The sequence below is a fragment of the Podarcis liolepis genome (genome assembly GCF_965112155.1).
Source record: "Podarcis liolepis genome assembly, chromosome: Z".
Taxonomy (NCBI): Eukaryota; Metazoa; Chordata; class Lepidosauria; order Squamata; family Lacertidae; genus Podarcis; species Podarcis liolepis.
In genome coordinates, this window is record NC_139570.1 from 31977372 (window position 1) to 31986505 (window position 9134).

A 9134-nucleotide genomic window follows, 5' to 3' on the forward strand; every position below is an offset into this window, starting at 1 on the left:
GCTAGGTAAAATCCTTGGGGCAGGTTATTTCCAAAAGGACACCTGCTGCCCTAGCCCCACTCATATACTTCACTGCTGCGTCTCTGCATATATCTGCATGCCTTTCATTAGTGTGGGAAATTATTTGCTAACCTCATAAATCTATCCTGCAAAAGTGAAGTGCCCGAGCTGAAATCCAGGTGCAAGGAAATACTCATCATTTGTCACATGGAGAAGCAAGCCAGGAACTTGAACACATGCTCAAATTATCCATTTGTTCCTGGACACACCAGCCCCAAGCACTACCCTCCCTCCTCCCCTGACACTAGCATTTACTCCAAAGTAATGCCATTCTGATTCCAATCCACCAAAGCCAAGGGAAATCAGACAGAAGGTTGTGGATAGCATCTGACACAACAACCTTTACTGCTGCCAATTTGGCTTCCCTGCTTCTGAACTCTAAGTGCTGTTTTGGGGGTTTAAATGAGGCCATTAGTGGTTGGTTTGGGGTTCCTTCTAATTAATCCATGTTTCAAGCTCTGCAGCCAAATCAAAGAGTTCTGGATGCTCAGATATGAGATGGAGGCCTCCCTCTGCAGGGAAAGAAGGAAGGAATATCAGCTTCACCATCATGGGAAAGGCTCTTCCCAGAGCCAAAAAGTACAGCAGTCAGCTAGGCTTCAGCAAGAACAGCACCCACGTTTGAGACTCCAAAAAATGTGTGAGGGTATACATGTAGGGTTCCAGAATTTCAGACAGGGGCCCTTTCCCAGTGTCACCTGACAATGCTGCTGAGGGGTTGAGCTTGGGACCTTCGGCATGCAAAGCAGGTGCTTTGAACACTGAGCTGTGGCCCTTGCCCACAATCCCACCCCACCAACGGTGCTCTTGAAAGAAGCCTATAAAGGGCCATTTGTTGAGCTGGCCCAGAAGTAGGAGAAGTTCCAGGGGGGCGCCTTGCTACCTGTGACTGCTGCACTGGGGGCGGGGGTGTCAGAGCATACAATAAAAGAATTGTAGATTTGGGAGGGACCCTGAGTGTCATCTAGTCCAACTGCCTGTAATGCAGGAATCCCAGCTAAAGGATTCCTGAAAGATAGCCATCCAACCTCTGCTTGAAAACCTCCAAGGAAGGAGAGTCCACCATCTCCCAAGGGAGATTGTTCCACCACTGAGCAGTTCTTACTGTCAGAAAGTTCTTCCTGCTGTTCAGTCAGAAATCTTCCCCCCCCCCCACCTAAGTTGAATCCATTGGTTTGGGTCCTACCCTCCTGAGCAGGAGAAAACAAGCTTGCTCCATCTTGCATATGGCCAGGGGCATACCTAAGGGTTAGTCAGGTTGACCCCCATCAAGGATGCATCCCTCCCCTCTGGCTTGGAATGGCTAGAAGCCTACATGCCCCCACATTTGCATACTACATGGGCTGCTACTCCCCTGCTCTGGTAGGCTGGGCAAGGCATGCAGGCTCCTCTGGGGACCTCAGTGGAGGAATCAGGTCACTGGTGTGAGACATTACAACCCTGTGGGGTCCTCCCCCATTCAGCTGACTGCACTATTAGACACATGAGCAGAGCACCCAGCAGGGCTTGGAAGGAAAAAAAGATGAGAGAGCAGGCGAGAGTTGCAGGAGGAAGAAAAAAGGAAGGGAGTAAGGTTGGAGGCAGAAGGGAAAACAGCAAGCACAGGAAGGCAGGAAGACAAGCTGAGAGATGGACTGACGGAGGAGAAGGTGGGGAGGTGAAACAGAGCAGAGCAGAGCAGACCCTACCCCGATGGCACTGGCAGAGTGCAAAAGGTTATGAAAGGCAAACATTTTGAGTTTCTGGTCCTTGCCAAGGGTACAAGGGAACCTGGGTACTCCTCTGAATCTGACAGATATTTGGCTTTCCTGTCTCCTCTCAGGCTCCTCTTTTTCAGGCTAAACATACCCAACTCCCTCAACCATTCTGCATAAGGCTTGGTTTCCAGAGCCTTTATTATCTTGGTCACTTTCCTCTGTGTGTGTTTCAGCTTGTCAATATCCATCTTAAATTATGATGGCCAGAAGTGGGCACAGGACTCTAGGTGGGGTCTAAGAAATCCAAAATAGATTGAGTGAGGGAAATTCTCCCTCCTTTCCTGATGATTCAGAGTTGCTAATGTTGTTGGATGCATGCAGTCTCCATTCTGGCACTTATCCAGGGGTGGTAGTGTTTGCAGGGATGAGAGTGCACATGCGGATCAGCTCCTGAGCCAGAACTGCAGTTGGTGATGAAAGCTCCAGGTTCAAATCCCAGCTTAGCCCCTCAGAGAATCATGAGTTGCTCAGTCTCAGACCAAGAGAGAGATTTTGATTCGTGTTTTCCTGGGTCAGGGGCTGTTGGGGAGCCTTCCCTGTCCTCTGCAGTCAGTTCATGCCACTGTGTTGAGTGGGCTGATCCTGCCTTTGAACAGGGATCATGGTCCTTTCATCACTCCTGTCGCTTCCGCTCCTTTAGCTGAATTCCCATCAGGATAAAGGAGACTTTAGTGAAAAGGTCGGATGAACAAGAGAAATGCTAGAAAGGCACTTTTGAAGTGTGAAGGAGGAGGGGCGCCTCCCCTCTCCACAACCCAAGCCAAGCTATACATAATTCAGACTTGTTAATTGCTCTTTTTACCACGCCCCGCGTACCCATTAATCATCATGGCTCTTTCTTTTCTTCTCTTTAATTCAAACCACCACTTTTGGGTCTTGCACTGCCCAGAGCCAATATTGATTAGTTTTAAATATATATATTACAAACAAGAATTTCTTCCAATGAGATTTATAAAGGATGGTGCCTTTTTGTAATAACACATTTTCCAATGAAAGCAAAAACGAAGCATAGGAGACCTCAGGCTTATTTCCTTTAACAGCCTGTGATTGAGGGTGCGGGAAGGAGGGGGGGTGCAGAGGAGTTGAAGGTGGGAGATGCCTGGGTTCCTGAAAAGGATATCCCACTCTCTGGTCTTCTCCGGGGGCAGTACTATCCCATTTTTGTATAAGAAGGACAGTTCTTAGGCACAAAACTTTGCAAGGCTCTTCTTCTACATGGAGAGATCAGGGAGTTTCCTGCCCCTGCCCAAAAAGAAACAAATGGCTTGCCAGGAATGCAGCTGGTTTTTCCCCTCACACTTTGCAGCACTGAGTCATTCTGCTGCTCTGCTGGGTTTTGGTGGGGAGAAAAGAAGAGAAATTCTGCTCCCAGTGTTCGTACCAGGGGTGGCCTATTCCATTTCACTACCTAAGGTAAAATGCAAAGGTGCTGCTCTGCCAATGGCCTCCTCACCAGAGGTGGAGTGGGCCACCCCCACTTGTCTCACTTACCAGGGTCACAGGGTTGCGGGTTCTGGTGCAGTCTGCCTCCCTGGGCTGGCCCCGGTTCCCATGCAGGGATCGATGGTGTGTGGTGCCAGTGTGCTGTTGCACCTGTTTCAATGGCCAACCAGGTGCAACAGCCACACTTGCCACTTTGCTCTTTGGCTGGACGCTGGAGGTGACCCATAGCCTTTTACCTTGTAGCCACTGCTGATCTTGTCCTCCAATGGAGCATAAGGAGTGTTGGAATCCTAGAAGCCAAAATCAAAGTTTGGGGCAAGTACTATTTGGTGACAGAACCCCAGCAAAGATTTAACATTGCAAAACATGCAGCAAAAGAAGCATAGAAATATAGGCTGTAAAGCCTTTAGAATGTGCCTTTTCTGTGAACTGCAAAGTATCCCACTTTCCTAACAAAACAGGCCACATGTCTGGTAAGTTATAAAATGGTTTACTTAAAAGAAACTCCAAATGTCAGATTCATGTGCTTTTTCCATACAGCAGTCAGAAAAAAGTTGCATAGGCAGTAAAATATGCCTGGTCACAAAATGGTAAGGTCCTAAACTATTCATATAGGCAAAATGCTAGTTTTAGATTCCTTTGTTGTCTGAAACAAAAGAGGCTGGTTAAAGCCATGCAGCTGGAGGGAGCAGCTTAGAACTCACACATTGAGTTCACATGTAGACTGAATACAGCAAAAGACTTGATGGCCAATTTCCTCCCAAGGTGAGGGGAAATGACATAGGCTAAGCCTGGCAGGACAGCTTACTCTATAGTACTAACCCCTTCATGCTTTATTTAAACTCAAGCATGCTGGTTATAGGGACGGGGGTGGCACTGTGGGTTAAACCACAGAGCCTAGGACTTGCCAATCAGAAGGTCGGCGGTTTGAATCCCCACGATGGGGTGAGCTCCCATTGTTCAGTCCCTGCTCCTGCCAACCTAGCAGTTCAAAAGCACATCAAAGTGCAAGTAGATAAATAGGTACTGCTCCAGCGGGAAGGTAAACGGCATTTCCGTGCGCTGCTCTGGTTCACCAGAAGCAGCTTAGTCATGCTATGACTCAGAAGCTGTACGCCGGCTCCCTCGGCCAATAGAGCGAGATGAGCGCCGCAACCCCAGAGTTGTCCACGACTGGACCTAATGGTCAGGGGCCCCTTTACCTTTACCTTTATGCTGGTTATATGAGACGGGTTACCCTACAAGGAAGACAGAGTTCTGACAGAGAAACATTTTTAGTGGTGGTGGTGCTCCTCAAACACTACTAATCCTTGGGACAGCCCAGCCCTTCCCCAGTTGCAGGAGTGAGGCAAGCCACTGCCTAGCTGTGCACAGAAAGAGACACCAAACTGGTGGCCAGAGGCAGAATTTCTCCTCAAAGCCAGTGAGTCTCACCAACGCATGCATGGCAGGAGTGTCCATGGGTGGGTGGCGGGGAGATTCTCTCAGTGATAAGAGAGACTCTTGGAGGTGGACCAGGGGAAAGCAACACAGCTGCCCTAGTTAGGCTTTCTGTCCCAGGACTTTACACGTGTTCATTTTCTGTGTTTTCTTATGTAAACTGTAGACATTTGGTCTGGCGGTCTGTATCTTGGGCATTGCCTCTGGAATTACCGGGTCATCTGCCTGGCAGTTAAAGGTCTTAAGGATGCCAGCCCAGAATAAAAGAAATAAAGGACTGTATGAGAGGAGTATTGCCAGGCAGGCAATAGAGGCAAATGGGGTTGGATCCCAGGGACATGTAGAGGAGAGACTGCCACTGACTCTCCAAGATTTAGATGGTATTCTAATAGTAGGCAGAATGCAAAGAGCAGTGACTCACAGTGGGTCAAAATTGGCATGTGTGCATAGCAAGGATTACCCAGACCAGAAGATAAAAGGAATTCCTAGCCCCAAAGAATGGAATTTATCCCACTGGGGAGACATGGTGTGTGTGTGTGTGTGTGTGTGTGTGTGTGTGTGTGTGTGTTTCGATTATTCAAGAGAACTTTACAGACTCTTTGTTCAGTGACGTGGTCATCCTATACCATGGGTTAAACCTTCTCTCCAGTGGCCTCCCGAGGGATCATTTGTAGAAACAGTACAGACCTATACCCCATTCTCCTCTATGGAGCTGGCTAACTGGGCAGTCAACATGCCTAGATCAACATGCAACAGAACAGATATCCAAGTCCTTTTCAGGGAGCCTGAGTAGTGAGAGTTGCTTGTGCACATGAAGGCAGTAATGAGCAAAATAGACCTGGCTGATAATACTCAAAGACCTACTTATGTCACTCAAATCTTAGGAACTGTGGCTTACGTACATCAGTAGTGGGACTCAAATTCCCCCATGAGCCAGTGGGGAATAAAAATGTCAAAAAAATAATTGAGTGCAGGAATAAGAAGAATGGGGAAGTAGCTATGAATTGGACTAAAGTACAGGGAGTAAGTAGTACAGGATCCAGGAAAGCATCCATTGGAATACCACGACAGACTTTTGAATGCATTAAGAATATGGCAAGGAATAGATACCGAATATGCAGATCATTTGCTTCTCCTAAGAGGTTTCTTTAAGGATCAAAGCACTCCTGATGTAAAGAGAGTATTGGCAGCAAAGCCAGGCTACCCAGGGAAGCCCAGGGAACAAATTTTACCATTGGCGGCCCACGTTTTTAGCTCCCAAGAAGAGCAGAGGAAGAGAGACAGCAAGAAGAATGAGGAGGACACAAAGGTGTTAGCCCTATCCCTGTGATTCTGCTGCACAAGTAATAAAGCAGCACCAGTGATAATTATGGCTTCCCCCCAAGCAAAGCCAAACAAATAGACCTGAAAAGGGGTCTCTCTCCCTGCACATGCACACATGTACACACTTTCTCTGCAGTGGCTGGGCATCGAGTCTCCTTTTCAAGGGGCCTAATCTCTCTTGATTCATTCTTATCTCTTTCCCCAAATCTAGTTTTATTGATTCCATCTAATCTCTCCTTTTTTTTAAAAAAAATCTAATCTGATCTGATCTCATTAATCTAAAACCACCTAATCTGTGCAGCTGGTTCAACTGCTTGTTCATAACATGCAACTGCAAAAGAGCATTAGACAGCATTAGAGAAGAAGCATGTTTGGGAAGGCAGGGAATTGTCAAGGAAATACCAGCCCAAACTATTGTGCAAGGCTCCACTTTGCATTTTAAGGGACCTTGCTCAGCAGCAGAGACACTGTTTATCACTCTATAAAACAATAATTCTTCTTAAATATTGCAAGTCATTCCTGCTACTTCTGAGCTGGACCCAGACATCTTGAGGGATAGGGAAAAGACATTTGGCTATTTTATTCTACTTATATTTAATTAATTAAATGCTAGCTCATTATTTGTTTGTTTGTTTGTTTTATTTGTTTGTGTTCTAGCTGATGCAGTTGCTGAAATTATATGGTTATTTGGCTGTTTTAGGTGGGGCAAAAATTGGGGGAAGGAGATGGCTTCCCACTCCCACAGCCAGGCAGTCTTCCTTACTCCCAATGAGACCTTTTTCTTCCCCTCCCTGCGTTGCATTTAAATTTCTTTTAGTGTTCTATTAGGATAGTTTGTGCTCCTAAGCAGTGATGTAGAACTGAATTCACCATCTCTTTTTTAAAAACAAATTAAGATTTCAGATTTTATTAGTTCTAAGCCACATTTGGAAAGCAATAACCTTCCATGCAGTTTGCTGACTCTATTGGCTTGTTGACTGCGTTATATTGTTTAACCCTCCTAAACCAGCCAATATACAAGACACTGATCAATTGTTTGTCCAGGTTTGGCTCAGCCTCCAATGGGTTGATTCCCAAACACCCAATACATGCGTTGATGCTGATAAGACTCCCATGTTGTCACTCACTGGGCAGCCAATATATTTCAACAAACTTACCTATTATGAAATTGTTCGTGATGAACTTCTGGGGAGGAAGATGCCGGACTAGATATCTCCTGTTGACAGTTCATCAACAGAGATAATTATGTGGTGATTAATGACACTCAATTCATAAATCTTGTTTATCAGATTCACTCTGGTAATACAGAGGGAGCATGGGATCAACCTCTGATGCTTTGAAAAAGCAGCTTTTCATGCTGGGAGACTGAGAAGCTTCAGGGAACCTGATGGGAGTGAGTAACTTAGAGTGATGGAATCTTCCTCTTCCCCAAATACATAATAGCTCTTACGGTCAGCTCTTAGGGCATAAGGTCAGCAAAGCCTCCCTTTCTTAATTACTTTTGAGATTGTTCTAAATCATAACTGAGATGATCTGTCTGCTGGATGAAATTTACATCTGGAGTGTGAGCTAACTGCTGATTTAAGAAGAGACAATCATTAAAAGACCGTAAGCAAAACAAAAAGCATGTTTTAATTGTTTGTGACCAAGAAAGTTTATAAACAGCTAAGAGGTTTCATTTTAAACTTTCATTTCCTCAATGAAAGTGGTGTCTTCAAAGTGAAATTAATTTCTCTTCATCACTATGGCAAAAGAATGCGGTTTGATAAGGACCACTGTGAAGACCTGAAGCTGGAGATGGGAGACTGAAGCTCTTAAGGTAAATATTGCTCAAAGGATTCTGGGGCCGTGCACATGGTCAGGAGCCACACAAATGAGGTCATATTGGACAACTAGTAGCCTCATCTCAGCTTGTTCTGGAGGAAACTGCTAAGCAAATAAGCCACCTTTTAAGTGTGTTGTAAATATTGTGAAGACCCAAAAGTGGAGATTGAGCTGTTAATAAAACAAAGAACATTCAGTATGGTGAAAATATTATTAGACATCCCATTGATTGTTGGCATCTTACAGCAATTATTGGATGAACAACTAAAAGATATTAGAGCTGAGATGTATAAAATGGTGAATGAAAATGGACCAGACAAACAAGACACAGAACCTTTGGAGAACAATATTGATAACAGATTGTAAGAACAGGAGAGTAAAATAGTAAAGCTGGAGGCAGTAGATGATGAAATGGAGCTTGGTGAGTGGGTGGCATCTGCCCATACTTCTCCTGGAAGGATGGTGGCCCCCACGGGAAGAGGCAGGAGAAGGAAGGACCCATCAGCATTTCACAACTCTCTGGAACAACATGCTAAGATATGAATCGGCAGCAATGCTCAGCCATCACAGCTATCCAAAATCCAGCACATGAACATCACTGGTGCTTTGGGGTAGGGGAATGGAATAAAATTATGTTACACATTTTGTATACTTCTATTTTTGTCATATTTTTCAAACAAAAATGAAGATTATAAAGCAATAGCAATACAGCTCCCCTCCTTGGAGAGAGAAAGAGAAAGAGAGGCAGAGGCTGGTATAGCAAGATATGGACGTAGGAAGAGCCTGCTGGTTCAGGCCAGGGGCCCATCTAATCAGCATCCCCTTCTCACACTGGCCAACCAGATGCCCATTATGGGAAACCAGCATTACATCCAGTAGTTGGTATTCAGCTACTTCTGACTGTGGAGTCAGAGCACAGCCACTGTTCCTTCACCCTTTCCCTAAGGGGGGTGGGCAGCTTGTGCCTTGATAGTTGGACAACTTGATTCAGAGTCATACACGTGTGGCAAATTTGTGAAAGGCTCTCTAATTTGATCTTTGCTTCCAAGAATCCTTTAAGATGCCATCTCCTTTGCTACAGAAAGGAGCGTTATGTGGGCTGGAGAGAAAGATATGAAGGGAACACAATTCTTCTGCCCTCTGGGGAGAAGCTGCCACAGCTGATCTGAATATTGGACTGAGCTCCTGAATATCAATCCACATATCAGGCATTGTGCACAGCTCCAGAGAGTGGCTTTGCTTTTGTTCAAAAATCAGGGTGGATTATTTGCATCTGGGGAAGCCTGT